Below are 6858 nucleotides of genomic sequence, written 5' to 3' on the forward strand. Positions count from 1 at the left end.
CGACGGGACCCCCTTTCCCGTGCTTGTTCTTGGGGGGCCGCGTTGTGTCTTTGGATGGCAGCTCATGGGGGCCACTCCGGAGGGTAGACAGCGTCACACGTTCTTACACTTTCACTCTGGACACTCTTTACCAATGATGATTTTTGTTAGCCTGAGCTAGGAGCGCCAGTCAGTACCCCTGGCTGGCCTCGAACTCACTGGGTAGTCAAGGATGACCTTGAACTTACTCTGCCTCTGCCACCCAAGTGCAAGAAAGGCGTGCACCACCACGCCCCGCGCAAATATTTGCTGAATGTTAGTGTGGGCCGGCCGCCACGGGAGATATTCTTGCCCTCGGGGAGCGTCCCTTTGAAGTCCTGACTCCCCGGGTCTCAAGACACCTTAGGGGTACACCGAGGTACCCCGCCTTCATCCAAGCCCCCACCGCCGGATCTCTCAAAGACCTAGCTCCACCTCCAGCCTCAAGGAGTGCCTCCAGATTTAACTCCAGTTAAGAACGCGCTCGCGTACAGAAGCACGCCTGACTTCTGGGCACACACACCACACACACACTACACACACACACTGGCGCCCGCAGCCCCTCTACGACTTCGGATTAAAGTCTCCGGAGTTGGATCTGAGCTTCGGGGGACGTCCCCCCCCACACACACACCCAGGCTGGTACAGGCCCATTAGGCGAGCTCTGATCCCCTCCACACACACACCCCAACCCCTCTTTTCTTTGCCCGGAGGAGACGGCGCCCCACGGGGACCAAAGGTCAAATACCCCCTCGGCAGGAGGTTGGGTGGCAGAGGGGAGAAGGCTGCCCTGGGGGCTTCATCCACACTTCAAAGACCTCTAGGCCGGGGACGCTTCCTGGGGGGGAGGGGCGGAGGGCTCGGCGAGGAGGAGGCGGGCTGGGCGAATTGGGGGTGGAGGGGGCAGCTCCCCCCACTTGGGCGCGCTGGCCCCCTGGCCGACTCTTCCGCCGGGTCCGCCTCCTTTTCACCAGCACCTGTTCAACCGGAACATCAAGGGGCCGGAGCCCGCGGCTCCCCCTTCCGCGTCTCTTTAGTACCTTTCATCCCGGAAGGGGGGGGTGAGTCCCCGCCCAGGAGGGCTGAAACAGGGAGGGGGAGAACTTGTCCTTGACCTGGTCGGTGGCGTCAGGGATTTACTCCCTTAATCCTGGCGAGGCGGGAGCTCTGGAGCTGGAGCCCCCGGCTCTGCCGCTCGGCCCGGAGGCTGTCAGGACGGTCGTCCCCCGCGACACGTCGAGGGCAGGCATCTCGGCCAGCACGGTTTTGGGTTTTTTTTTTTTTTTTGTATTTTTAAACTCAGATTATGAACTTCGCTCGTACGAAAAATTAAAACTCAGGAGGGGGAAACCTTCCTTGGGGTCTCTAGCGAGTAACTTGTAACAACCGAGAATAAAACTGCGAAGGAAGCCGCCAAGATGCCCGTCCTGACTCTGCGCCGCTTTCAAACCGCTGGGGGGGGGGAGGCTTTGCCTCTGAGACGCGTCACGGTGGCCGCAGTTTCGGGTTCCGCCGGACGAGGGTCGCCACCCCCCTTGGTTTCTGTGTCCCGGAATTGGAGACTTGGGAACAGGGGACGGGAGAGCCAGTCCTGAGTCAAACCCGCGTCCAACTCGTACCCAGAGCTTTAGGGATGCACGGCTGATGCCCGTTGAGTGACTTAGGGATGTGGTTTGGTTTACAGTTTTAGCGACGGCCACTTAGGGTGGGTGCAGATGCCCCCGTTTAGCCGATGGCAGGACTTGAGGGCGCCCCGGATTAAAAGACACTGCTCGAAGGCGACACGGTTGGAGGGCTACAGAGCCCAGACGTAAGCCCGGTCTTGGCTTCTTCCTGCGGGGAGCGGGGCTGCCCGCCTCTCTGTTCACGCGCTCTGGTCCCGGGGAACCCTCCGGAGGCCAGGCTGGGTTTACCGTGGGCACCGGGGGCCGAGCGGTCAGGCCCCTTCCCCAGCTTCCAGCCTTTCCTCGAGCATCCTTTGTGCACCTCCACAAAAACCAAGCAGAAGCGGGTCTCGGCCAACAAGTGGCTCGAGTTTCTAGTGCCCTCCGTAGCATGACTTCCCCCCCCCTCTCTCTCTCTGGTTTGGGGTGTCACGCATGCATATTCTGGCCGTACAGTACAGCTTTCAACTCTTGGGCTCCGCAGGTCCCTCCTTAAGTGGGGGCGTTACCCTGCGCTGTGGACCTAGGACACCTTCCTGGAGACCTCACACACACACAGTAGGCGCTCAACCCCTGCTGTTAGTGCCCTCGCCCGCCGGCGAGGCGCGCCAGCGCAGGCGGTGCGTCCCGCTCCCGAATCTGCGCCCGCCCTGCACGTCCCGCCGCAAAGGGACTGGGGCAGAGAGGGTGAAACAGAAAATTATTTCCGCCCTCTCGGCCCGCCCCGCCCCGCCCCGCCCCGCCCCGCCCGTCCCCGGAGCCAGAAGGGGATTGTGGGGCCGCCTTGGCCGCCGCCGGAGCCGAGCGGGGCGGAAGCGCGCGCCGTGCTGCTGCTCGGGCCCGACCGCGCCGGCCCCCGCACCTCCCGGCCCAGGCGAGCGGGCTGCGGTCGGGGCGGTCCCCGGCCCAGGCGCCTGCCCGCCTGCCGCGGGGCGCGCTTCCGCGAAGTCTGGTTCGCGGGTTCCCGGAACGGAGCGGGGGAGGCTGAAGAGTGCAGCGGTTTTGCTTTCTTGCGCTGCGTTTGCTCTCGTCGTCGGTGCCCGCGGCCGGGGGTGCGACCTCTCCTCTGGGCTGGTAGACAGAGCTGGGCTGGAAGGACGGACTGCGCGGGTGCCCGCGGGCGGGTCTGCGTTTCCCTTACGCCTCTGCGAACTGTTTCAGCCCCCAGAGCAAAGCCGCTGACCTTGGGGGGCGCTTGGAGAGGTTAAGTCCCTTTCGGGGGGCAACCCGGCCGATGAGTAAGAGGGTTCTGGTGATGGGGTAGAGGGCGAGGAGGAGGGTGAGTTCCAGTTGGTCTCGGGTGCCAGCCCCTGCCCTGACATTTACTGGCTATGACGGGTTAGAACCGTAACTGGGACTTCCAGTTTCTCCAAAATAGGCTGCAGCAGCCCGAGGATTGAAAGGGGCGAGTTGCCTGTGGATATCGGGTACAGGGAAGGGTGATTTCCCACCAAAGGTTATGACCGCCCGTGACCTATCGAGTGGAGGAGGAGAGATGAGCCAGCAGGCCTCTTCTAAGTCATGGGCCCTGTTCAGGCTTCTCAGAGGCCCATCTGAAGAGGAACCGAGGTGGTAGGGGGGGCTTTCCCAGGCCTTGGGCGGCCAGAGTCACTGTCGCAGTGGCCCTGAACATGTGCTCTTCACACGTTTTCGCAGAAAGACACAGCGCTTAGGATTCATAAGCAAATACATGCAAATGAAGAGAATTAGTTCCCCCTTCTCCAACCTGCAGTCCTAGCAGGTGCCTTGAAATACTACTCTTGACCACCTCAGAGCATCAGCTACATCCTCTGGGGAGTTAGGATACCTTCCTAGGTATCCTAAGTTCATGGGGTCATCGGCCCAGACTTCAGAGCTACTTGGAACCTAGTCCCAGCCTTTTTAGCCCGAGTGTGTAGCCTTGTGCAAAGCAGTAACTGTCTGATAATTGTTTGGGTGACTTAATCTTGGAAGTCCCCTTGACTTAACACTGTGGGTTGGTGACCCTGTTCCCAGGGAACTTTGCAGCTTGGGGGTGACCTGGTGTCTGTTTTCCCTATCATGTTCCTCTGGGCTACCGTTTCTTCCTGAAGTCTCATGTTCGCCCCTCTTACTAGAGTCCCAGTCAGGACAGAAGTTGAGAAAGTTCAGCAAATACTTTAACGAATCCTGGGCTGGCAGACAGAGCTACACAGATAACACCTGGGCTGGTGGGAGTGACAGCAATATAAAGAAATCACTTTATATTGGGCGGTGAGAGTGCGGTGACCAGCTCCCGTACTACAGGGAGGAAATCCATCCTTGTGGTCGGGATGAGGTCAGGAAAGGCCTGACCTGGGGCCCAGTGGTTGAGAAAGGATTCATAGGCAGATAGGGACAGAAGAGATTCCAGGCAAGAACTGGGCATGCTCAGTCTTAACAGACAGGAGCCCCCAAACCAGTGGATTGAAGTTGTGTTTTGTGGCAGCCAAATCTTAGCGAGTGTAGCTGGAGAGAGGGTGGGGTGGGGGGGCTGGCAGTGAAGCAGAAACAGATTAAGGGGTCTTCGGTGTCTTGTCAGAAAGTTTGGGTGTAAGCCTAGGGGGCTGAAGACGCAGCACTTAGATGCAGCAGATAGATGCAGATGGCTTCGGTTTGCCAAACCGTAAAATGGCAATAACTAGGTCCCTCTTCTAAGTGTGCTATCCCGAGACTAGAACCCAGGGCCTTGGGCCTTCTAGGTGATGTGGTTGGCCATGTATGCTCACTCTGCTGTCCCTCGGGGATTGCTTAGGGTTGGGGTAGAGACTAGCAGTTGGGAGATAGATACTTATTGTCAATCTTTAAACCCTTGTGAACTCCCAGGGCTTTTATTCAAGTGCAGATAACCTCCCAGCCCCCAGATAGGGCCTCCCCCGCCTAGGCCGGCAGGCCTCTAACCCACAGCAATCCCCTTGCCTCAGTTTCCTACTTGCTAAGGTTATGGCCCGGACTACTAGCCCCAGGCTAAGGATCTGGCACTTTAATAAGGCCCGAGGCAGTGTGTGGCTGAACCCCAGGGGCAAGCTAGAATAGTGCTGGGGGCTGGAGTGGGGGGGGGGCAGACGTGTAGGAGTCCAGGTGAAAGGTAAGGAAGGGGTCAGCTGACAGCAGAACTCCCCCCACCCCCCAGGAAGCCTGGGCTGGGTGTGAAGGTAGGGTGCTAAAGTGTAACCTGAGACCCCTTGGCAAGGCAAGGCGGAGGGGATAACTGCGCTCAACAGTTACACAAGAGTGGAGAAGCAGGGATAGAGCTGCGGCCATGCCCACTCAGGGTGTCTGTGGTGCAGGAGGTGGCAATTCTCAGGAGGCCCTCCGCTCTTCCGGTCTGACCCCATAGAAGACCTGCGCTGTTGGGTGGACAAGCAGCAGAGCGCATATCTGGAAGAACAAGAGGGACACTAAGGACGGAGGTGGTGTGGTCACAAGCCATCAGGGAGTAGTAGAAGGAAGGAGTCTAGAAGGAGCAGGCCTGACCAAGTCAGCCTGGGATATTCCAGGCTTTGATGCTACAGGCTGAGGGGTTGGGAGGTAAGACAGTGAGAATACATACAGGCTAGGCTTGACGGTACGCACTTGTATCCTGGGGAGGCCGAGGGCAGGAGGATCACTGTGAGTTCAAGGCCAGCCTGGGTTAGAGTGAGGCCGTGCCTCAGGAAACACCAAGAAGAAAAGGGGAAAAAATGGAATTAGTGGGGACCTCACTCAGGGAGGCAAAGATCTGGAAATCAATAATAGACAGCCATAGAGAGAAGCAGGTGCTAGGAGCCGTGCCAGGCCTGAAGGCCTATAGCTCAGCTACTTGAAAAGTCGAAGTAGAAAAATTAAGGTCAAGCCAGGTGGTGGTGGCGGCATGCAGGCAGGAGGATCACTGTCAATTCAAGAGCAGCCTGAAGTTTGATGCCGTGGCTCAGGCCTATAGTCCAAGCAGTCTGGGAGGCAGAGGCAGGTAGATCACTGTGAATTCAAGGCCAGCCTGGTCTATGAAGTGAGACCAGGACAACCAAGACTACACAGAGAAACCCTGTCTTGATAAAACAAATTATATATATATGTATGTATGAGTGTATGTATGTATACAGATATACACACATTTATTCTTGTATATGTGTGGGTACAAGAATGCCAGTGGGCAAGCATATTGGGGGCAAAGGACACTGGAGGGGAGTCTGTTTGTTTGTTTAATAATTATGGGTATGTCTGTGATGTTCATTTTAGTTCCTGAGGAGTTGTGAGTCACCTGATGTGGGTGCTGGGAATTGAACTCAGGTCCTCTGGAAGAGCAGCCAGTGCTCTTAACTGCTGAGCCATGTCTCCAGCCCCACAGGGCCCCTGCTTTTATTTTTTAAATATGGGTGCTGGGATCATACCAAACTCAGATCTTCATGCCTGGCTGGCAAGCACTTCACCAACTCTTATCTCCTCAGCACAAACATTCTCTCATAAAGTTGCCCGCTTTTTCGAGGCAGAGTCTTACTGTGTAGACCTGGCAAGCTTGAAACTCCTCATGTAGACTGCGCTGTCCGGAATTTTCTGTCATCCTCCTGCCTCTGCCTCCTGAATTCTGTTTAGAATTGTAGGTGACTGTTGCTATGCACAGCTTTCTGCTGCTGCTGCTTTGGGTTTTGTTTGTTTGTTTTGAGACAGGTTTTTTGTTTTCATTTTTTTTGTTGTTGTTGTTTTTTTCTCCCTGAGACAGACAGGCTTTCTCTGTGTAGCCTTGGCTATTCTGGACTCACTTTATAAACTGGAAATGAACTCACAGAGACCTGCCTTCTTCTGCTTCCCTGAGTGCTTACAGGCATGTGCCACCGTGCCTGTAAAATCAAAATTTCAAAATTTGATTTTTAAAATCTCCTTAAAATCAAATTTAGTAATAGTACAGCTTACATGCAATAGAATATACTTTATTTATTTTGCAGTGGTAGGGACCAAACCCACAGCCTCTTGCACTAGATTCTTCTCTACCGCTGAGCGACATCTTAACTCCCCTTAAATTCACTGATTTAAGTTGTATTTATTTATTTGTGATGGAGATTGAACCCAAGCTCTTGCCATACTAGCCCTCCTACTATTGAGTTACCCTTCCCATGTCCGAGAAGTGGACATACGGTACATTTTGAAGAGTACAGGTATCAGACCTGGTGATTTAGGCCTGTGATCCCAGAACTTAGGAGGC

The sequence above is a fragment of the Meriones unguiculatus genome, chromosome 7 (genome assembly GCF_030254825.1).
Source record: "Meriones unguiculatus strain TT.TT164.6M chromosome 7, Bangor_MerUng_6.1, whole genome shotgun sequence".
Lineage (NCBI taxonomy): Eukaryota > Metazoa > Chordata > Mammalia > Rodentia > Muridae > Meriones > Meriones unguiculatus.